Source organism: Lynx canadensis, chromosome A2 (assembly GCF_007474595.2).
Source record: "Lynx canadensis isolate LIC74 chromosome A2, mLynCan4.pri.v2, whole genome shotgun sequence".
NCBI lineage: Eukaryota > Metazoa > Chordata > Mammalia > Carnivora > Felidae > Lynx > Lynx canadensis.
In genome coordinates, this window is record NC_044304.2 from 65,031,225 (window position 1) to 65,054,861 (window position 23,637).

The 23,637-nt window shown below is 53.0% G+C and overlaps 1 protein-coding gene across 6 annotated transcripts in view; it reads right to left on the bottom strand.

Moving 5' to 3' along the window:
• GRB10 (growth factor receptor bound protein 10) overlaps window positions 1–23,637 on the bottom strand; it is a 183,226-nt gene that overhangs the window by 30,056 nt on the left and 129,533 nt on the right. The gene's annotated exons all lie outside the window — the stretch shown is intronic.

The window sequence follows — 23,637 nt, forward strand, 5'->3', positions numbered from 1 at the left end:
CAGAAGGGCACACAGTCGGAACCTGGTCAGAAAATTCTTTGTCCCCTTCCCCCTACAAAACTGCCAGCCAGGCAGGTACTGTTCGAAGCCACTACAAATGAATAGCTCCATGGCAAAGGGACAGTCCGGCGGAAAAGCCCAGGGTGGTAAATATCCTCTGCCCCAGCTGCAGACCAGCAGGGATAGGGATCCAACCTCTGGGGAAACAGGTGATGCTTCAAAACAAAATCTTACATCAACGGCATGAAAAAAGCAGTCGGAGGAACAAGATGGCATTTTACATTGAGATTGTGTCCTGAAAGGGAGTTTGTGTCCTCAAAGAGGAGGCTTTTCCGCTGTCCCGGGCCGGCTGGGCCCCTCCAGGGCTGTCCCACCGACGGCTGGCCGTGCAGGGGAGCTGGGGGACTGTCTCTGGGCGGGAGGCTGGGCTCCTGCCAAGCTGCCTCCAGCTTGGTCCTCCAGGTAGTGAATCAAGCCACACTGGGCAGACCAATCAGGTCCCTCTCTGAGCCTGATGCAATCAATCGCCCCCGAACGGGCTCCCCACTTTAGTGCCGGTGAGGAGGACACAGGACGTTCAGGCCAGTGAGCCAGAGAGAGCCCTGCTCCTGTTTTCCCATGACAGTGAGACGATATGCAGGACGCCCAGAGCCGGAGCACGCGTGTTCCCTGAATCCCGGCCTGTCTGCCAAGTCTCAGAAATGTGAGTCCCGCCAACTCCGAGGCCCTTGCAACTTTGGAGCAGGAGCCCGCCCCTCCCCCACCCCCACCGTGGTCTCTGAATGTCAGCTGGTCCTGACAAAGTGGCTGCCACTCTCTTGCTCCCTCTCTGTCCTTTTTCCCATGTGCAAATTCTGTCTGGCAGGACAGGACGCGTGCGTGGGGTCAAGTCCCTGTTACAAGGGGGTAAACGCAGGAGCCAGAACAAGGATTGCAAGGTCTCACGAGGGCTGTCCCCAGCCCTCCAGAAGCTCACTCACCAGGAGGGGAGGCTGGGTCAGCCGGGAGGCGAGGCTCCCTGGGGACACCACCTTGCCTGCCACCTGTGGGCCACCCCAGAGAAATCCCCAGTGGGGAGCCAATCGGGACTGAGGGACAAGCTAGCAAGGCTCACGAAGGAAATCTACTCATCTCCTTCCTGAGGTTCACATTTCACTCAACAGAAGTTACACTTCCACGGAACAAATGAAATATGCAAATACAGCTGACATGATGGAACCCATAAGAACAACTTTTAATTTAAACAAAGAAAACATGGCTTTGTCTATAGGTCAAATTAAAAAAAAAAAACACATTAACATAAAAGTTAAACAACTTAGAAAATACAAATGTATCCATTCAATCCCCTACAAATATGCTAATTGCACTGCCTCTAAGTCCTCTGGACAAGCTCTGCAACAGCCACAACCAGCTGGAGCATAAACCTCTTTCCTCAGTGAGAGTTTCTCTGCAATTACTATCAACATCAGCTTCTCTAGAAAATCCCAATTATGTTCAAGTCTGTTTATCAATTTTCCTGGCCGAAAACAGGGATGGCCTTAGTTTTTAATTTTTCCAGCCCAAATGCATTTTTCTTTTCTTTTTTTAAATGTTTATTTATTTTTTGAGGTGGGGGAGGGGCAGAGAGAGAGGGAGACACAGAATCTGAAGCGGGCGCCAGGCTCTGAGCTGTCAGCACAGAGCCCGACGCAGGGCTCGAACTCATGAACTGTGAGCCAAAGTCGGAGGCTTAACCACCTGAGCCTCCAGGAGCCCCCCGAATGCATTTTTCTTTAAACTCATTCGTCTTCTCTCTACTGCTCCATGGCCAACCTCCCCCTCACCCCCTCCCTCGGAGATTGATATACAGACTCAGTATTAAAAGCTAAGATGTGCTTTGTCACATGGCCAAGTCCACGGCTTTCAGAATCCCAGAGAAGGTCTGCTGGCAGGCCTGGGACAGGCAGGCCTGCGGCAGGGACAGAGAGACAGTGGTCCAGTGACAGGATCTCGAATCCCAGGCTGCCCATTCCACCCTGACAGGGCACGCCCCAGCCACCTCTCAAACACACCAGAGCTCGCGGACCACAGACAGAATAAACCCCCGAGACCGAAAGTGCAAGAATGCCACTGGACGTCCCAGCAACCTCCCACTGGGCACACGTTTGGAGCTGGGGGTGAGAGCACTTTCAGCGAATACCAAGGCACAAAGAAAAGCGTGCAACAGCCAACCGCCTAACACCATGGCTTCTAAAGCCAGCAGCTGAAGGGGCCTCTTGCGCCGTGGCAAACACACTTCAGTCACCACCTGGGCCGTGCTGGGGCTCCTTCTAGAAGCAAATAAGCCCTCAGTGCACAGGCCTGGGTCAAGGGCTCCGGGGAGCAGGCTGAGGCTCCCGAGATGGGTTTGAGCATCTCACACGGGGTGGGATACAGAAGTTTCTCGGGTTTCCTGGGCACAGCCTGTCCAGGTGGGCAATGCCAGGATGGGGGTGAACTTGGAGCACAGCCCCACCATGCCCGCCTGGTTCAGCCACTTCCTGGTTCTGTGACCTCAGACAGGGTATTCACTAGCTGAGACTCACATTCCTCTCTGTGCTGTGGCCGCTGCTCGGAGAGTCAATCACAAGTGAAAAGCACAGTGCTCAATAAAGGATGTGAAAGCATCATTTACAACCTCCCTTGGCAAAGGGGGGTCAGGGTGCTCTGGAACCACCAGGCTGCAATCCGGCTTCATTGCTAACTAGCTGTGGAACTAACAAGCTGTGCACAGTGAACGCCCCCCCCCCCCCCGCCTGGCCTCAGTCTCCTCATCTGTGAAATGGGGATTCTCAAGTATCACTGACTTCACAGTGGACGCCTGGCTCAGGCTAACGAGAGCCCCCCCTCCCTTGGAAAGGTCTCAGCCCCCTGCACCTGCCCCCCGCCCTGGGGGGGTGTGCTGACGCTGAAAACAGAGTTGTGATTGAGGCAGGCTCCGTCTAAAGGCTGCAGACACCTGGACCCTGACCCTGGCTTGTGAATCTGGCTGCGAAAGAAACCTTCTGACCAGGTAAATTGCAGGAAAAGCCAACCCCTGAATCCCCAACGTTCTCTTCTCCGCTACAAAAGAGACTAAATAGCTCATTGCTTTTAAAAATAAAACACTAACATGAAAGAGGGCATAATGATGTCACCAGCATGAGGCATCTTCTTTGCAGAGGTAACGGGGGGGCAGGAAAGCTTTGTCAGGCCACACAGCCTCTGACTCCTAGGCGCTGCAGCTGGGATCAAAGCCCTGAAGCGGTAATAGAACATTCCAGTGTTCCCGGAGCCCTGCTGTCGTCTTCTATATGTTCCCTGCACAGAGCGAGAGGCAAACTAAAAGGAAGGAGTCTGAGCGCATGATGACATCTCCGTGGCCCCCATCTGCACCCTAGGGAACCTGGCTTCTGGCCCCGGGGACCCAGCAGGTAGGCTGTGGGGGTCACCTCCCTGCTGTCAATCTCACTCCCACGTCACGCACAGGGTGCACCTTCTGGCTGACTTACAGGCTCAGAGTCTCCTACTGAGTTCACAAGACCTCTTCGCTTTGGCCCAGACCACCTGGGGAAAATAGAAACTGGGGTACTTTCTGCTTTCTGCCCCCAGACCTGGCCACAGTGTGGGATGTCCCCGGAAGGTCACCCTCTTCGGGATGCATGGGCTGAGCAGAGTGGGGGGTGGGGGGATGGGGGGCAAACTCTGGCACAGAAACCAAGAGACTAGAGAGAAAAGGGCTCTGAGCCAGGAGCTCAGGCCAGCTTTGCCTTCCATCAACTCAGCTCAAAGCCCTTCCGGGTCCAGTTTCAACGCATTTTTCAAAACGAGGACGTAAGCTGAGGTTTTCGGAAACTCCTGAAGTGTCTTGTAAATACTGGGAGGTAAACATTCATGAAGAGTCAAGTTGATCAGTAACGCAGAACGGCTTCCCTGCATCAAGCGAGCGGAAGCCGCTGGAGTCAGGATCTGAACCCGGGACACCTGCTCTGTTTGCTTTTGCTTCTCTGCCCGCAAGATGCTTCCCAGCACTGGAGACCTCCCTGCCCGGAGGGATCCGTGGCTCCTGAGGTGCTACGTGAAAAGGCTTTTGATTCTGGTGTGCCCGAAGCCCCCAAACTGGGCAGTGGTAGTGACTTTGGGAGAAATTAAATGTAGTTCAGACACGGGCAGAACCAGGGTTAGGCTGGACGAATTTTAGTGAAAACTAATGTAAATCTAACGATTTTTTCCTGTTCTGTTCTAAATTAATGGCGCTACTTTGAGATATATAAGGTATGATAACGGAAGCGGCTCTATGTAATTATATGACTCTATTCATTGTAATAATCATCCTGTTGAATTACATGGAGTCAAACTTACTTTTAAAGAAATTTTCCCTGGGGCACCAGGGTGGCTCAGTCAGTTAAGCATCCAACTCTTGGTTTCAGCTCACGGTTCCTGAGTTCAAGCCCCGCGTCGGGCTCTGCACTGACAGTGTGGAGCCTGTTTGGGATTCTCTCCCTCTCTCTCTGCCCCTCCCCTGCGTGCTCTCTCTCTCTCTCTCAAAATAAACTTTAAAAAAAAAGGAGAAAGAATTTGCCTTATAGCCTGCTAACTTCAAAGTTGCAATGAAAATTTATTTTAAGTCCTCACCAATCCTTTCTAAAGGAGCTAAAATTCTAAAAATAACTCACAAGATAGTTCTTGAAAGTCAACCACAGATTTCAGAGCCGCCCAGCGCCCCTTTCCCCCCCCTCACTGGATGGCTGTCACCAGCTTAGGAAGCTGGTGACAAGATTCAAAGCACAGATGGCCTACCCATAGCCTTTAATGCCTGTTTCATACCAGACAGATCCATTTGGAAAAATCAATTTTGACTTGCCCATCTGTATTTTTTTTTTCTAGAATGGTTAGGTATAGCCCATTACTTTGACAAAGGCAGTTTTATAAACTGGTATCATTTTACCCAACATCGAAATAAAAGCTATTCTAAAAAAGAGTGGGGGCGCCCAGGTGGCTCAGTCGGTGGAGTGTCCGTCTCTTGGTTTCGGCTCAGATCGTGATCTCGAGGTTCGTGAGTCTGAGCCCTGCGTTGGGCTCTGTGCTGACAGCCCAGAGCCTGCTTGGGATTCTGTCTCCCTCTCTCTCTCTGCCCCTCCCCAGCTTGCTCTCTTCCTCTCTGTCTCAAAAAATAAGTAAATAAGCATAAAAACAACAACAGCTGAATCTTCCTTCAGTGGACTGAAGACAGCGAAGGAGATCCCAGCTGTTTGGAGCCGAGCAAAGATGCCGTGCGGTCTCTGGGCCTCAGTGTCCCCGCACGCATGGAACAGGGTGGTGGCACCACCTAGTGCGCCGGGCTATACATAAGGGCTCCCACCGGGTCCCTGCCAATCAGGAGGCCCTGTTGCTGTTGCCATGGGAACGTCTGCCCACCTCTCCTCCTCCCCCCCCTCGGGGCTCCTGGGCCACAGCCACGGCTCTTTCATCAGTCTTGGTTCTGCCCTGCCCACCTGCTCCTCCGCTGGCCGAGGGAGCCATGGGGAAGAGAAGATTTCCGCCCCACCGGCCCTTCTTCCCGGTCAGGAAACGTCCAGCTGTGACCTCCACTCTGCAGCAATGGATTTGCTGGTGACTCTTCAGACCTTCCGTCAGCCCCACGGCAGCCCTCCTTGTCTGCAAGGCTCTCCTCTGGTTTCCAGGACCAGGAATCATGGGTGTAGATGGAATGCAAGTCCCTGCAGCCATGACCGGTGCCCTGGCCGCCTGTCCCCACCGCAGCACGGAGCTGCGGGGACACAGCCGTGAGGGCCGGTTCAGTTACAACTTCAAGGGAAGAGGAGTGGAGTCCTCTCTGTCCTGCACACAAGGACGATGCCGGTGGCTCCCGGGATGTGTGAAGAGGGGAGGGGCAGGGCCACGTAACGTGACACATACACACACGCACGGACAAACACAGACACGTTAGTTTTTTTTTATTATAAAAATAAGTTTTCAGGGAGCCTGGGTGGCTCAGTCGGTTAAGCGTCCAACTTATACTCGAGTCATGATCTCACAGTTCATGAGTTCGAGCCCCGTGTCGGGCTCTGTGCTGACAACTCAGAGCCTGGAGCCTGCTTCGGGTTCTGTGTCTGTCTGTCTCCCTCTGCCCCTTCCCTGCTCGCTCCCTCGTGCTCTAGCTCAAAAATAAATGAATATTAAAAAATGGTTTTTAATAAAAAATAAGATTTCATTGTAATGCTTGAAAATACACTTAAGGGGCAAAGGAAAAAAACTGACAACCTGTGACAGTTCCCAGATCCATTACAATTCTAGAGTATGCCCTTCTAGTATTCGTTCGCACGCGTACTTATAAATAGACACACTGACACATTTAGGATCACAGGACGTAGAGTTTTGCAATCGGGCTTGTGTGGCTTCAGATTACATCACAAATATCTCCCGGGCACAATGCTTCTTTGATGTTTTAACGCCTGCAAGGTATTTGCCCACGTGGCCGTACGGAACACGGTGCTGTCCTGACGGCTGTCCACGTGGATGGTTTCGAGGCTTGGCACATCTTTCTATGTGGTCTTAGTGTATGCGCTTATTTTCTCAGGATAAATCGCTAGACGTCAGTCTTTATTAAAATACATCTCTAATAACGGAAACACTTCCAACAGGGAGAGGACAGACCGCGTGTTTGGTAGAATACTAGTCCCAAAAACTGAATTTGTCAGGGAACAGAACGGGACCCATGTGCAAATCCGCTTAGCTGCCCCACTTAAGAAACGGTTATCAGTGGGGCGCCTGGGCGGCTCAGTCTGTTAAGCATCTGACTCTGGCTCAGGTCATGATCTCATGGTTCGTGGGTTCAAGCCCCACGTTGGGGCTCTGTGCTAACAGTGGAGAGCTTGCTTCAGACCCTCTGTCCTTCTCTCTCTGCCCCTCCCTCCCCCCCCCTCAAAAATAAACAAACACTAGAAAACAAAAAACAGTTATCGGTTATCAAGCACATCGTGTAGACTCCGCTCCCGGGATATCCGCATTTGCTCCATTGCCCACTCCCCTCCCCAAGCTGTCTGGAAACATCAGTTAGGTACAGATTTTCTGGCTCCCCAGTGAGAACATGAACTTTAGAACCTGCCTGTCCTGGAGTCAGACCCTCTCCCCTCCTTACTGCATGACCCACCCTATCCTGACCATAAACTCCCTCACTGCCAAAGCAGGGGGACGGCTGGACCGTCGCACAGGCTTATGCCGAGTGGCCCGAGGGATGATGCATAAAACTCCCCGGCGTGGCATACAACCCTCAGTAATCCGCCTGGCTTGTCTTCTCCTTCCGGGGGCCACTGCATGCCTAAAAGATCACCCTCCGTGTAAGCCCAGGATCAAGGCCTCTGCGGTGCCGACCCGGAAAGCGTAGGCCCGGAACTTCTGCTCCAAAAACTCGCTCACGTGGTAGTTGAAATTAGTAATTAGGAATTTGTTTTGCAAAGAACCTGAAGCACACGGGGAGGAAGGCAGGTGCCTGACAAGGGACCCCCTGCACCCAGCCGGGTCCACCTGCCATGGGGGGGTGGGGCTGGGGGTGACCTGTCCCAGGCTCTGCTGGGGCTGCGGCAGCGTGAATGTCAAGCCGGAGCCTGCAGTGTGGCCGGGGCTGGGACCCTCTGTCCAGAGCTGAGCCAGGGTGGGAGCACACAGACGGCACCGTCTTTCAGGGACACCAGGACCGTGGTGTGAATGCACTTCTGATCCGATCTGGACTATTTTTAAGGATATTAAGGACTTAGGATTGATTACAGTTCTGGTAAAAAACAAACAAATAAAACCCAAATAAACAAAAAAACACACTCATCTTTTACAGACCCAGAAGTATTATAGGATATTTACAAATAAGTGATATTTTTACATGAGATTCTTGTCCCAAACAATAGGGGGCAGTCAATGGGGCGTGGCTGGAGCCAGACAGGTCGTGGGGGCTGGTGAGGGGCTCAGGGGGTTCATCTTACTATTCTGTCTACTCCTGTGTATGTTCTAAATCCTTCACAGCCAAGGGGCGCCGGGGGGCGCTCAGTCGGTTAAGCGTCCAACTCGATTTCAGCTCAGGTCATGATCTCACGGTTCATGAGTTCGAGCCCTGCATCGGGCTCTGCGTGCTGACCTCGGGGAGCCTGCTTAGGTGCTCTCTCTGCCCCTCCCTCACTCATGTGTGCTCACTCTCTGTCTTTAAATAAATACATAAATAAACTTTAAAAGAATAGAATTTGTTTAAAATAATAGTAATAAAATAATAAATTCTTCATAGACAAAAAAAAAGCCTCAACATCCCTTTACCCTTGTGTTGCTAGAGGAAATAAAGCACATTATAAGGCTTTTCCTGCCTAATTTATTGTAAGAATTGGCTCTCCAACTGACCATGAAATTCACTAAAGAAGCATTACTCCTTGGCTTCCTCAGTGGTTCCCAGTGGGGACTGGGAGGGGTAGATTTTGCACCCCCCAGGGGACTTCTGGCAGTGTCTGAGACGCTTCGGTTGTCACAATAGGTGTGTGTGTGTATGTGCAGGTGGGCATCCGGTCGGTAGAGCCCAGAGATGCCGCTAAGCATCCCGCAAGGCCCAGGACAGGCTCTCACAACAAAGGACTGTCCAGTCCCAAATATCCGTAAGATTGCAGACAGGGGACATCTTATCCTAGGAAGCAAGGAAGTACTCTGATGGGGACACGTCCAAGGAAATAGGAACCAGCCCCCATGGGGCAATGGGGGTCTGAATGAACACCCGTAATAATGACGGTGAGCCGTGGACTGAAATAATACTGAGTCCTTACTGACACACACACACGTAAGTAAGAGAAGAGAAAGCACACCGTCCCTAACAGCAGAACGCCAACTAATAAATGCAGAATGATGGAAAAACCGGACAAGAATCATCAACACACAACAGAACCAGTCAAGGGAAGACGGATGGAGAAAAGCAAATTAACGCGGTCTCACAATAATTTCCTTTGAAGATTACTTCCTAATTACAGAGAACGGTAGCTGTGCGATGGAGAAACATCACAGGCGCTATCTTCGCCAAGTGATAGGGATCGACCCCAGTGTCAGCTGGACAAACCAACATTTTGAGCTTCACACAACCTGATGGGGTTCCATGGAAGCTCCCCACAAGCCACGGGGGTCCTTCAAGAACTGTCGAGGACACAGAAGACATGCAAGGCAAGGCGTTAAGGTGCATTCCGGGTGAAACAATAGAGACACAAGCGATCGCAAAGGGTGGTTCCGGACCGGACGTGAACATTCTAAAGCCAAGCGGGAAACGTGAATAGGTCTGCAGATTGGACACGCGCGCCTCGTCGATGTTAAACACGCCGGGCTAAGCTCCTTGTTCCTTGGAAAGAGACACTGAGGTCTAAAGACAGGGCTTTATGTCTACAAATTAGACTCAAATGGTTCAGAGAAGAGAATAACAGTTATGTGGGTGTCCAAGGACACACACAGCTAACCCTTGAGCAACACGGGTTTGAACTGCATGATTCCACTTACACGTGAATTTCTTTTGTATAAAGACAGCACAATACTGCATATGCATTTCTCTTCCTTATGGCTTTGCCAATCACGTCTTCTTTCCTCTAGCTTAGTTGAGTGTAAGAATACAGTATATAATACGTGTTCATGATAGGTTCGTGTTGTCAGTAAGGCTCTGTACAAGGTTAAGTCTGGGGGAGCCGAAAGTTATACTTGGATTTTCGACTGCACGGGCAATCAGCACCCCTAACCTGATCTGACCTGCACATGTATATGTGATATAAGTAACGTATATGTTTTTATATATGCTACGTATACGGGCAGTGAAAACAATTTAAAACATGGCAAAACATTAACAATTAGGGAATCGGGGAACAGGATCTATGAGAGTTCTTTGCATTATGACGTACAACTTCTCTAGAGGTTTGAAATCATTTCAAAATAAAATTTAACAATAACTATGGTGTGAAAATAATGAAGGGTGACCTCCTTTTCCCCATTGCTCCCCCAGTGTCTTATCACATGGTCAACTGTCACCAAGAGAACACAAAATTATAAAGATGACAGAGAGCCCTTGTTTGGAGCGTCTCTGTTTCTTTTCCACTCAGCCTCTGTCTCGAGGGCTATTTAAGATCCAAAACAGGCAGGCAGTGGGTGGTTCAATCACAGCCAGGGCTGAGCAAAATATCCCAAGCATGAAGGGGGCGCTCCGTCACGTCAGCCGGTGGGGACGGGCCCCAGACAGGTGTGTTTCTGCACCTGCCCAGGGAGGTCCATGGAGCAGACCACCACAGGGCCGTGTCCACGCCTGTGCCCTTTACTGGGTGGCTACACGATGCTGAGCTCGGGCATGCAGACAGGGAAGTGACTTGGCCCCTCCGTACCTATCACCTTCTCCCTCTTGTATCCGCGGGTCAGAGTCACCCATCAAAAGTGGCCTCCTGGGGCCCCTTGGGGGTGCTCAGTCAGTTAAGCGTCTGACTCTCGACTTCGGCTCAGGTCATGATCTCACAGTTCATGAGATCCAGCCCCACACTGGGCTCTGTGCTGACGGCACGGAGCCTGCTTGGGATTCTCTCTCTCCCTCTCTCTCTGCCCCTCTCTTGTCTGCTTGTGCCCCGTCTCTCTCAAAATAAATAAATATTAAAAAAAAAAAAAAAAAAAAAAAAAAAAAAAGGCGGCTTCCCAAAGCCATCTGAACCTTGCCAGGTATGATGGGACTACCTTAGGCCAATATATCATCTATATCAGGATAATTATACTTCTCACCTTCTGTCAAAGCGTACAAAGCATTTCTTGCCATCTGGTTTCAAAAAAGTCTTGCCTGAGCCTATGGGTAAGCAGGGCAGGTCTTACTGTGATTTGGGGACAGGGGAGCCACCAGCAGCCTCCTTGAGGTCAGCCAGGACCGTATCAGCAAGGGCAGGACATCAGCCTGTAGTCAGCCCCATGGGCCACCGCCTCTCTGGCCAGTACAGACGCCCTCTCTGCTCCAGCCCCAGCATTAAGTTGGTGGGACAGGAGGGTGGCGACATGGCTGCACAGGAAAAGGACACAGAAACCTGGGGAAAGACCTACTGGTGGGTGGGAGAGGGAAGACTGGTCGACTGACCCAAGTTTAGAACACAGAGACTTCCGGGGTGCCCGGGAGGCTCAGTCGGTTGAGCATCTGACTCTTGATTTTGGCTCAGGTCATATCTCGTGGTTCACGGGTTTGAGCCCTGCATCTGGCTCTGTGCTGACAGTGTGGAGCCTGCGTGAGATTCTTTCTCTCCCTCTCTCTCTGCCCCTCCCCTGCTAATGCTCTCTAACAATAAACATTAAAAAGAAAAGAAAAAGAAAACAGAGACTTTTGAGAAGCCTGGAAGGAGTCCTCAATGGCTATGAGATCATAAAGAACAGCAGCCTACGGGCCCCCTTCCGGGTCCCAACAACCCAGCACGCTGGAGCCACCATCCAAATGTCACAGATGGCGTTGCTGCTGAGGGCTACATTTTCAGTCAATTACAACAGCAAAACTCGCCAGCTGAGGACAGCAGACAGATTTCTGGCCTGCTGTACAGTTACGTCCGCCGGACAAAGCTATGCCTTCTAGTTTTTGCTCACCTTGGACCACGGACCTGCAGGAAAGAAACACAAGCCAGAACGCTGGGCTCAGCTCGCCAACTCTTCTAAACCCAGGAAAACAAAAGGTTCTACAGAACACCGGCTCAGAAGGTCCAACACCAAAGAGAGTAAGCACCCCCACAGTGACCGGTGCACACCTTACCCCCGCCCGGCGGTCAAGGTCTCGACTCAGGTTTCTAGGGCGGATGGAAAAGCAAATGTCCCGCGGCAAATCTCCCTAGGTGCTGTCCCTTCGCCCCCAGACATCTTCTAGAGTTTCCTGAAGCCCCAGAAACAGCCAATCAAAATGGTGGATTCCCTGGGAGGCTGCCTTCTTCACTGGGGATGGTGACCTGGCATTGCCACTCGAGGGCTGGTGGCATGAGACACCCATTTACTCAGCACATGAATCAGGAAAGCAGCCCGGCCCTGGCGCCTGAGTATTTTATTATAAGGGACAGGTAGCCCTCGGCCAATGGTTATAAAAATGAATTTTGTACGCACACACGTGCAGTCGCAAACACATCGATCTTTTGATGCGGCAATTACGCTGCTGGGAATTCACTATTTCCCTGCCCCTATCAGCTTTCAATCCTCTGTCTGTCATCTATCGGCCTATGTATCATCTATCCACCCGTTAAGTGACCAAGGACCTAAGTACAAGAATGTTCATTTCAGCTATTTATAATAAGAACGATCAAAAGGGGTTTGCTTAAAAAACTTACGGTACAAAATTTGTTGTAAGAGCACCGTGAGGCTGTGAGGGAAGGTGTGACCGTGTGCGTGGGGCCCGAGAGGAGCATACCGCCCAGCTGTGCGATCAAACTTATGATGAAAAATGTAGCCTCTACCACGTAATCTACGATTTTAAGAAATATTTTTAGGGCCTGGCCTAGATCAGCTGAAACCTCTCCGGACGTTTCAGGTTCACCTGCACGGGGCCAGGACAGGGTTCTGTCAGGCCGCTCTTTCAGCAGATACTCCTGGAGCGCCTTCTCCTGGCCAGACACCTCGGTGGTGGGGACACGGTGCCTAGGATAAAATCCCAACTTCACGGCCCTTCACCCAAGTGGGGAGACAGACGACAAACCAGAAGCAACACCCGGGGTGTTACGTGCTGGTAGGAGAGCAAGAGAGCTCAGTGGGGGAGACCGAGACAGGGGCCGTGACCCCCAGGGTGCGGTGCAGGGAAGGGGAGAGCGTCTCTCAGCAGCGGGCAGGCTCTGCTCACAGATGCACCTGTTGATGGGGTGTGCGTGACGTCACTTCTTAGGAAAAGTGCGCTGCCGGAGAGCGCGAGGGGCAGAGCAAGGGCCCTCCCAACACAGTGGTCCCGAGAGAGGGGACAACGGGGCAGAGAGAGGCGGAGATGAAGGCAGGGGTCACGGAAGGTGGAGAAACAAGCAGTTTGGGAAATGAGCTCGTGCTGGTTCCACAGATGTCGTCACAGATGCACCAGCACCTGACCGCTGGCTGTGACCAGGAGTAGGTCACAAGTGTCCTTGATAAGATTCATTTCAGGGACCCAGCGGAACCAAAAACCTGATGGGGAGGCAGAGGGGACACAGTAGGGACACTGAGTCCCACAGCTGGCCCTGGACGGAGCAGGGGCGGCCCCCTGTGAGGTGGGCGGGGCTTACCTGGATGCAGATGGGGTGACCCAGGGACAAAGGTGAGTCTGAGGATGCAGGACAGAGAAGCAGTGATGGCAGGCAAGACGAGGTGCTGGTCGGAAATAAGGATGTTAGCCGTGAACACGGGCGCAAGTGCCCTGAGTGGCCATGAATTCAGGCAGGCCGGTGGGTCCAAAAGCAGGTGGACTGGTGAGCTGGTACCCAAGGCAAGGTTACCAGGTGTGAAGTTAGAAGAGGGAAGAAAGGCTGGGAACAGTTGTTTTCCACTTGGGAGGAGTGAGTGAATTAGGAGTGGGGAAAACGCTTGAAAGAAAAGAGGCACAGGGAGACGTGATGCCCCCGTTTCTTATTGATTCATCACAGCTCTTTACTTAGGATGATGCAAACGTAAGGACTGCAAACACTCTTTCCCAGCTTGCCAACCGCTTACGGTTTAACTTGTGACGTCGCATTCCTTAGAGTCAAACCCATCAATCTGTACCCTGTGGCGTCATCTATCGCTTTCCTGGTTAAGACGTCATTCCCCGGCCCAAGGACCAATTCATGATTCAACTATGTATCTTTTTCCTACTTCTCTTAAGGTATAATTTTTTTTTTTAATTTTATTGACAGCTTCATCCACCTAGAATGTACTTCAGTGTGTGTGTATTAGTTTGCCAAGGCTGCTGTGTGAGAAAACACAGACTGGGCGGCTTCAACAACAGAAACCGTCTCCGAGCCTGGACGCCGGACATCCAGGATCAGGCCGTCCACAGGACCAGTTTCTCTGAGGACTGTGATGGAGAATCCGCCTCTGTCCTGGTTTGGGGGGGATCTGCTGGCGTCTCTGGCATTTCTCGCCACATCTCTGCCTTAACTTCACGTGGCGACCACCCGCCCCGCGTATCTGTGTCTACCTTGGCCCCTTCTAGAAGGATGCCAGTTACCCCGGGTTGGCCGCCTCCTCCAGGAGGACCTCATCTTAAGTAAAGAGTTAAGTGACAACTCTTATTTCTGTATGGTCACATTCCGAGATACTGGGGGCCCTGGGGCTTCCGCATGGAAATGGGGGACACACGATTCAATCCGTACTGGTGTGCAGTATGGTGGGGGCCCCTAATTCCACTCTGCCCCCAAACAGTGTTGAACTGTCCCAGCACGACGCACCAAGTCACCATGCCGCGTTTATAGTACGCTACCCCCCTGTGGGCACCGGGGTCTCCTCTGCGTACACGTTCCAGAGCACAGAACTGACTGTCCGCTTTTAAATCAGAAGCATGTGGTTTTTATTTATTTTTTTAAGTTTTGAGAGAGAGAGAGAGAAACAGCAGGAGCGGGAGAGGAGCAGAGAGAGAGAGAGAAAGAGAGCGAGTGAGCGAGAATCCCCGCAAGCAGGCTCCATGCTGTCAGCACAGACCCCCTGTGCGGGGCTGGAACTCTCAATCCGTGGGATCGTGACCTGAGCCGAAATCAAGGGTCGGACGGTTAACCAACTGGGCCACCCAGGTGCCCCCGAACCACACGGCTTTTATGATGGTAGCTTTAAAACATCAAAACCACCCTGCCGAGGGAGTAACTGGTTACCACTCTGAGACCAGATCCACAGACGGCCTCTTCCGTGCTCCTACGAAACCCAACCCCTCGCCAGGGCTGGACCCGCTGACACGGCCCTTGCTGCCTGAGACGCCCAGTTCTCTCACCGCTTTGTCCCCGGGTTCCGCGTGCTGTCTCTCCGCGGAAGGCCCACACCTACTCTTCACATCCTAGGTAGTTCGGTTGTCAAGTTCTGAAACAGTGAACAAACGGGCACTTCTAGCTGCACATCAGGGTTCTGGCTGACGGGGTGGCTAAGACGCTCTGAGGCTAAATGAAACATGCCACCGTTAAGAGTAAGTAGAAGGGGCGTCTGTGACAGAGGAAACATGAGCTTATGAACGGCAAGTTCCAGAGACGTCCTTCCAGCCCGAGGCCTGGCACGCTGGGCAGCGGCCACCACGTTCCCACCAGAACCCTACTTCCCGCGGGGGCTGGGCTGGATCCTTCTAGTCCTTAGGACGTACACACAGGCCGCCTACTGCAACATCTTTGGTTTGTACAGAAGCCACCGGCCCTTTATTAGGGGAACATCGATTACTCCACAGAGGACGGATGCAGAACTGAAGGGATGTCAGAGGACCTGCACCCCAAAGCCGGCTGCCCGCGACAGAGCAATGTCTCCGGGGCCACCAGAGAACACCCCGCCTCATCCGTGACCAGGGAAAACACAGGATGGGCGCCTTAGAGACCCCACAAGCCCACAGCCGGATGAGCCGGATTCGGAGACTTCTACTGATTAACAGCCAAAACCCCCCTAAAAAGAACTCAAAATCATCATACCGCCATACTGACCCCAACTGAAACCAGCCCTTGTTCAGACTCTGTGGATTTCCCTCCCAGCATGTTCTTCCTTACCTGCCCCCTTCCCCGTGGGTGTTTCCTATTTTGGCTTCTGTGCCAGGCTTAGTGTAGGACTCAGACTTGTATCAGCAAGGAAAGGAGCTCTCCCCAATTCTCGAAGGATCCACATGCGTTTTTCTCCCAACGATGCAATCCAGACCTTTCCATGACCTCACACGTCCACGGCAGCTCACCAGTTATGCACTCGGTATAGACTGGGGTCTTCGTGGAATGAGATGTTTTTCCCTCTCGTGTCATGGTCTGGATTGGCGGCCCCCCGCTGCAGCCCCCTGGCACCCCAGCCCCGGGATGTGGACAGCAGTGCATGTTCCCAGGGGAGGTGGTTCGGGGAGAGGTGGCCACAGCCGAGGTAGAGCACCCACACTCCACCACCGCCCACGAAGCTCACCCTTGACCTCGCCCCGGGAACGGTGTGCCGGGGCCAGAGGCGCACCAAGAACGTCCCCCTGCCTCCAAACGCAGGTGCACTTACACCCACCTCCCGAGCCATGCCGGGACGGCCAGCAAGCAGTGGGGAGAGAGGTCAGATGCGACATTTTCATTTAATGAGGAAAAACGCCCACCCAGCACACAGCCTGGGCTCCACACAGTTGCCGGTGTGTTTCCAGCCACAGGGGGGCGCTCCCGGGTCTCCGAAGCCCACAGGCTCCTCCCCAGCCTCCACCACACAGCAGTCCCCACACTTCACAGAGCCTATTAACGGCTGGGTGACTGCACTCAAACCCACCCCCACACATGTAAAATATCACAGGGGGGCCTGGGTGGCTCAGTCGGTTAAACTCCTGACTCATGATCACCCAGTTCGTGAGTTTAAGCCCCGTGTCGGGCTCTGTGCGGACATCAAGGAGCCTGCTTGGGATTCTTTCTCTCTGCCCCTCCCCCGCTTGCACGCACGCACTCTCGCTCGCTCTCTCAAAATAAATAGATAAACGTTAAAGAAAAAACAAACACTTAAAAGATCACAAGAGGACATCTACACGTCAGGCTCACAGGGGTACAAGCGTAATTATGGCCAAATCTTCCTCCTGGGGGTTCTGGAACCGTGAGGGGTACAGATCCGAGCGAATACCAACCCGGCCAGCAGCATAATTACGGAGCTGATGCTGCCTGTGAGGAAACACCGTCTTTTTGTTCCATCCCATTTATCTATTTGGGAGCCTCCCACAGTTGGAGGCTCCAAGACCAAAGCCTCGGGAATTTCCTTCCCTGGGATGACGTTTGTACGCATTGAGGCTGAGCACGGAAGAGACCACTTGGCACGCCATGCCGACAAAATTATGGACACTCCATTCCTGCTGAAAAGAAGGGAAGAGAGAAGCAGTGTGGCTCCATCTTGGAAGCGTGGCGATGCCTGGGAAGCCGCATTTTCCTGGGGGGCTCCTGGGGCGTGGGGGTCGTATTCCCTTCAAGAGTCCTCCCGGGGGCTCCTCAGTGGCTCAGTTGGTCAAGCATCCGACTCTTGGTTTCGGCTCGGGTCATGATCTCACTGTTTGTGAGTTCGAGCCCTGCGTCAGGCTCTGTGCTGACACTGTGGAGCCTGCTTGGGATTCTCTCTCACCTTCTCTCTCTGGGTCTCTCCCACTTGCTCTAAAATTAATAAATAAACTTAAAAAAGAAAGTCTGCTTCGATCCCAGAAGCCATCTGGCGTCTACTGCATACCCGTCACAGATCGCTGGCCGGGGGACGGCCAAACCAGGGCACACCTGCACGACTTTGCCGGAGCCGTGCATTAAAAGGTGAGGTCGTGTTAACTATGGAGAATTAGCGTGGCATGCTCACCTCTCGTGTTTTCTACGTTGTTTGTCCTGTTGGGGAAAAGCGCACTGAAAAAAATCTGTGCACGTTAAGAGGCATATTTGGGATTTTAAACAGAATTTCTCAGTCTTCAGCATTTGATCTTGAGAAAAGTTATGGCTTACAGAAAATCTACAAAAAATGCTATAACGATTTTCCTTCTATTCCTCATGTAGGTTCCCCAAAACTCACATTCGCTCCATTATCATATCCTCTTTCCCTCCTCCGTCCACCAGGGTGAGCTGCAGACAGCTGGCCCCTCTACCCCTACCTAGTTCAGCATGTAGCTTCTAAAAACAATACTCTCGTACATAATCACAGAACAATGATCAAAATCAGGAAATGCCATCAACATGCTACCTTTAGCTGATTTATCGACATTCAAATTCAGCCAATGTCCAGCCGACATCCTTTTCAGAAAAGGCAACAATGGTATTTCGGGGTCCGGGATCCGACTACGCAGGACCACATGCTACATTTGGTTGGCCTGTCTCTTCCGTCTGTCATCTGGACAATTTGTTTTCTGGGGTCTTCTATGACCTCCACACCTCTGATGAGTCCCGGCCGTTTCTCAGACTGTCCCTCCGTCCTGGTTCACCTCTTTGGCGCACACATGAGATGCTGTGTTCTTCTTGGGGCGTCTCCTCGGGAGGCACAGGGCTCCTGGTGACGCTGGCCTGGGCCCCTGGGTTAAGGCAGCACCTGCCACGTTTCTCCACGTCCACGAGTGACCATCCTTCTCTTGCCCTTGGGAGCCTAGGACGTGGCTCCTCTTTCTCTAACTACTTGTCCTCCAGCCAAAGCTGGAGAATGGAATTTAGAAGCCAAGATATGAGTACTGGGCTGGGTTGGATTTTTTTGGGTTTAAGAAAATTTTTTTTTTTAATATTTATTTATTTTTGAGAGAGAGAGAGAGAGAGAGAGAGAGAGACGGAGACAGAGACAGTGCAGGTGAGGGAGGGGCAGTGAGATAGAGAGACACAGAATCTGAAACAGGCTCCAGGCTCTGAGCTGTCAGCACAGAGCCCAACGTGGGGCTCAAACTCACGGACCAAGAGATCATGACCCGAGCTGAAGCCGGACGCTCAACTGACTGAGCCACCCACGTGCTCCTTGATTGGTTTTTTTCTTATTAAAATTTTTTTTAATGTTTATTTTTGAGAGAGAGATAGAGCATGAACAGGGGAGGGGCAGAGAGAGAGGGAGACACAGAATCCGAAGTAGGCTCCAGGCGCTGGGCTGCCAGCACAGAGCCCAATGCAGGGCTCAAACTCAAACCGTGAGCTCATGACCTGAGCCTAAGTCGGATGCTTAACTGACTGAGCCACCCAGGTGCTCTGAATTTTATTTATTTAAGAGAGAGAGAAAGAGAGAGAGAATGCACACAAGTGGAGGAGGGGCAGAGAGACAGGATCCCGATGTGCGGCTCAATCCCATGACTGCGAGATCATGATCTGAGCTGAAATCAAGAGTTGGTCACTCAACCAACTGAGCCCCCCAGGGACCCCAGGTTGGACTTACTTTTAAAGGAGGAAAATCAGGCTGCCAGTTGTCACAGGGACTAGGACAACTAAAGGAGAGCAAGAAATCACTAAACCCCGGCGATTTGGCTCAAACCCAGCCTGTTCTCTCCAGCCTCAGCCCCTTGGCCCCCGTCCCCCATGGCCATCAGCTCCCGAGTCTGCTTGCGCACTGGCCGAGCCCACGCCACCCCCAGCATAACCCACCCCAGGCCCCACAAAGCAGAGGGAACCTCCTGAAAGTGCAAACATGTTCTGTTTCCCTCAATCCCACACCTGCTGGAGTCTCTTTTGCATTTGGGATGGAATTGTTAGCAGATGCTAGGCCCTGACTTCCAGGCCCTTCGTGAACAGCCCTCCCTCCCTCTTTCTAGAACATTCTCTGCCCTCCAAGCCAAAGAACGGCTTCTCATCCTTCAGTCCCCCTGATGGTACAGTAGCTCGCAGCTTCCCTGCACGGGGAAATGTCCGAGTCACAAAAGTGACCTGCTGGTGATGCCACGCCCCTGCGGACTGGCCAGCGTTGGCTCGCAGGCCACACTGTGGGCTCCTGGGGGCAGGCCCCTGTCAGTTTGGCTGCCCCATGCCTAGCACCCACTGCCCACATACAGAAGCGGCAAAACCATGCCGAGTGGGCACAAGAAAGGAACCGAGGCTGGGGGTGGGGATGTGGGACGGGCAGCACTAAGCGTCCGTATGTCTGCAAGTATGGGATTTGGAGAACGCGGTCTCGGGGCCCTGCCAGACAGTCCCTCGGGCAATCCTCCCAGACAAGAGACCACGCTGGGGAGGCTGGTGGGCTCGGGCTGTGCTGCACAGCTCAGGAAAGCGGACCTGCGCCCCGAGGCTGAGCAGGACAGAGGTGGCCAGGTCGGGCTGGGTAAAACCAGTAAGGCAGGGCAGGACCAAGTCTTACCAGCCAACAGCAGCCAAGCACCCGGCGCGTGGAGGGCCACCCCAGCTGGGGGACAGCCGGTGTCCAGGGCCACCGTGTGCTGCCATGAGAAGCCCCCACGCCCCTCGCTCACCACAGCACAGGTGGCCACCGGGTGTGCCCATGGCTCGTGCAGGGTCAGGGCTCAGAACTTCTGACGCTCACTCTATCCTGAATATAATATTCTGCGTCTCCCTCTCTCTCTGCCCCTCCGCTGCTCATGCTCTATCAAAAATAAATACACATTTAAAAAAACTTTCTTTTTAACTTTAAAAAAAAATAATAATAAATAATAAATAGGCCCTTGCAAACGGGTATCCCAACAGGTATCCAGAGCTATAATGTAAAACACTCATGACCTTAGACTAGGAATCCACCTTCTGGGAACTTCCCTAAGAAAAAGAACTCAAGAGAAAACAAAAACCACATCACCGTCACGCTGGAAAGCATTATCCATAGCACAGACAACTGGAAGAAGCCACGCGAATATCCAGGCACAGCCAAGAAAGTGTGCCCGGTACTCGTCAGCTTCTACGAGCGTTCTTTACCACGAGCGGGAAGAAACACGGAAAACACTTGTCGCAGGTTCAACAAAAACACGTATAAAATCATATCTACCTTGACTGAAACCAGGTAAGACACACACAGAGGGGCAGGCGCTGGACCAAGCTGCGGGAGGAAGGAAATAGTTGGCTTTTAAGATGGCTGCAATAGGATTTGCGTGGAAGGTCGCTGGTCAGAGCTGGAAGGTCGCTAGTCTAAAGACTTGCATGGAAGGTCCCTGGTCAGGGATTCTGAGGTTGCTGCTTCTTCCAGCATGGATGCTGACCCCACGTCCGTGGGCACGGCTGTCACTTTGTCTGTGGCCTGTCCCCACCCCTGTGGACAGGGACATCTCCTCCCGTCCCCTTCCCAGCTCCTCAGGAGACAGGCTGCATGAACGCACTTACCATGAGCCACAAGCAAAGAAAGTCATACGATACCCCCGCCTCTACCTGCTCAGGGTATTCCTGGTATAAACCAACCTGTAGAATCTGGGATTCTAGAAACAGGGCGAGAAACCGCCACTTTGATCCTGGAGAATCCGCTGTGGGATGACAATGGTGAAGCTATTTTGGGATAAGATAAAAAACCACGTTTGTCAGCAGCATTTGGGTTCCCGCTGGGGACCAGTGGAGGATGGCCCCTGCAGCCTTTCCAAAGGGGCCAACGTGTGTGTCCTCTTTCCCAGAGTGGCCGGGACGTGCCTCGGCGGCAGAGGGAGCAAGAGGGTGGTTCCCAGATTCTCTCTCCTGAAGGACTCCACGCAAACTTGGTTTCCTCCAGCGACACTTTGCTCGTTTGCATCGCCACCTGTCAAACTGCTTTCCCTTGCGCTCTGAGGAGCTACCCAAGAGAGGAGGAGACCCAAGAGAGGAAGCGGAGTTCTAGAAGGAACGAGAGGGCCAGACTGCAGGAGGCGTGTGCAGGGCAGGACGGTGCGCGAGGCGGCCGCACCCCGGGGTGGGGGCCTGGCTGGGAGCCGGTGGGGTGGCGCTGGCTGAAAACCAGCACCCAGCCACGGGACACAGTTTTGGGACACAGCACGAGAGCCTGGACCTCGTGCTCCAACGGTGGCCACTGCAGAGGTCCAACACGTGCCTTTCACCTTCGTAAAGTCAGAAAATGCTTTATCCTGACCTGCAGGTTACAGCCGCATTTGGAGAATGCCCAGTGGGACAAGATGCCCTCAGGACTGGTTACGGGCATTCCAGAAGCACCGATGCCCACGTTCCACGGGCGCGACAGGCTGTATCCACTGGACAAACACAAGCAAGGAGGAGGTGGGTGTTTATTCCCAACACGTAGGACGGGACTGTCAGGGGCAAAAGTTCATTTTCCAGCTTCACCTGTTCCCAGCGAGAGTCCCGCAAGAGGAAGAATTAACAGATTCGCTGGCCAAGGAGGGTCACCTCTTACTCTTAGCTTTGGGGGAAACTCCAGGGAAAGACAGGGAGTTCACATGCTCATGTTGTGATGTTTTCTCCACCTGCCGATGCCAGGGGGCATTCGATGCTATAACACAGGATCAGTTCGGGGGCTCACAGATTTAGGGAATTTATACTTTCCAAGGTATTTATAGCCCACAGAAACCTTAGCTGTGGGGATTTCACCGAGTTTCCTGACAGGACATCCCCAACACCACACACAGCGAGACAAGTGGCCTGATTGGGTCCCTTGCTTGAATGCAGATGCGGGATGACGGGTCCCGTTAAACACTGGGAGTGATTTCAGGCTGCCTCTCCGGGGGCTCTGAGACACTCGATTCTAGTGTTACGCCCAGAGAACTCCAAAAAATGCCCTCGACAATTGGGCACCCTTTCCCAAAGTGGGTTCCTTGGGCAGTCTGTCGTGCACAAAGCGGGTCTGTGATCAGAAGCGTCTGAGCAGCTCTAAGTGGCCTCCCGCCAGTGGGTTTCCTTCCCTACAGGATTTTTCAGATCCTCCGTAACCCAATGCGAAATGTGAATTTCCAGGAAGGTGACAGAATGCAATCCTCCCCCAAACAGACGTACAGGTTCTTTCCCACAACTCCAGTAACAGGGATTCCAGAAAGCACAGGATAAGCAAAGCAGGTGCGAGGTTCTCGGTCCGCTCGGCACTGCGCAAGGGGAGGCAGAAAGCCGGGAGAGCCAGCCGCCACTCCGCGACTCCGGGCTCCGACCCAGAAGGACTGACGGGGGGCCCATCCCCTGGAAGAACACGTCACAGCCTCCTGATGGGCGAGGGACACGGTCGCAGCAGCCACGGAAACTCGCAAACACAACTCAGGGCTGCTCATGGGCCCACGTTCCTCCGGTTCTTGCACAAATTCGCAAGGAAGGCGGAGCCAATCCACGGGGCCGTGACATGCTTGTTGACTGACACGTCTCTGTCGCACTAGACGCCCCGAAGACTCTGCCTCAGAGCCCACTGGAGCAGCACCTCAGCCGGGACCACTGGGACAGGTGCCAAACGGGAACATCCCTGCTCCCAGGGCCTCCTGTGGTCATGGTGGCATCATGCGCCACGGCAGAAGGAATGGGCCGTGACAGGATCTATGTGGCCCGTGGGCTCTCCTTGCTTGGTGTGGCTGAGTTCACACGTGCCCTCGGAAGGAATAAAAGGTGACGTAAACGTCCACTTTGGTTTAGTATTTCCTGTTTGTTCGGAGCGCTGCTGTGGCTCCCTGGGAAAACCATGGACTTGAAGCTCGGGCTCGCTGCTCGGACATGACCCGTCGCGGCTGCTCCGTGGGACCATGACGAACACCAGGCTTTCCCAGAGTGTGAGGGGTGGCGCTGGGCTTCAGAGACCTGGGCCCGTCCCTACTGGGGCCTCTCAGCAGAAAGGGAGACGGGGCTCCCTGCGCTGCCCCCCAAGACGCCCCCAAGGGGTATCAACCATCTTTCTGCTGAGTGAAGTGTGTCGGAGAGGTAACTAGCGAAGTTCGTTACCTGGAATTTTAAAAACCAGCAGTTTATGTTCCTACAGGACGACTGGTGGCGGATGGGCAAAGAGGCAGAAATAGGGTGACGTCCCCCCATTCGAGGGAGGGGCAGGGCTCCGGTGGGGGATGACGGTGGCAGCTATGAGGAAACAGGCAGCGAAGGCAGGAAGCCAGTCTGAGGGACAACGAGTCAACAGGGCTTTGTCTCCACCAGCGACGGGGAAGACCTGATCCGTACAGACAGACCCTCGTGT